We start from the raw sequence: 228 nt of genomic DNA on the forward strand, positions 1-228 counted from the left end.
AAAAGAAAATCTTATAGGGCATTTGAATTTGAATACAGGAGGACCTAGTTCCTACTGAGACCATAAGTCTCAGTAGGAGAGACATAAAAATTTACAGATCCATTATTTAAATAATGCATTATGACAATGGTGCCTGGTCGGAGACAATGAGCATAAGTTGAAGTGAGATTTTGCCTGGATATAAGGAGAAATTTTCTCCCATTGAGGACAGTGAGGCAGTGGCTTGGG

At 38.6% G+C, this 228-nt stretch overlaps 1 protein-coding gene across 1 annotated transcript in view; it reads left to right on the forward strand.

The window, feature by feature from the left end:
- The window catches only part of RIOK2 (RIO kinase 2), a gene marked incomplete at its 3' end in the record, with an annotated part of 11,797 nt that overhangs the window by 8,034 nt on the left and 3,535 nt on the right, over positions 1-228 (forward strand). The gene's annotated exons all lie outside the window — the stretch shown is intronic.

The sequence above is a fragment of the Fulmarus glacialis genome, unplaced genomic scaffold (genome assembly GCF_000690835.1).
Source record: "Fulmarus glacialis isolate BGI_N327 unplaced genomic scaffold, ASM69083v1 scaffold10346, whole genome shotgun sequence".
Lineage (NCBI taxonomy): Eukaryota > Metazoa > Chordata > Aves > Procellariiformes > Procellariidae > Fulmarus > Fulmarus glacialis.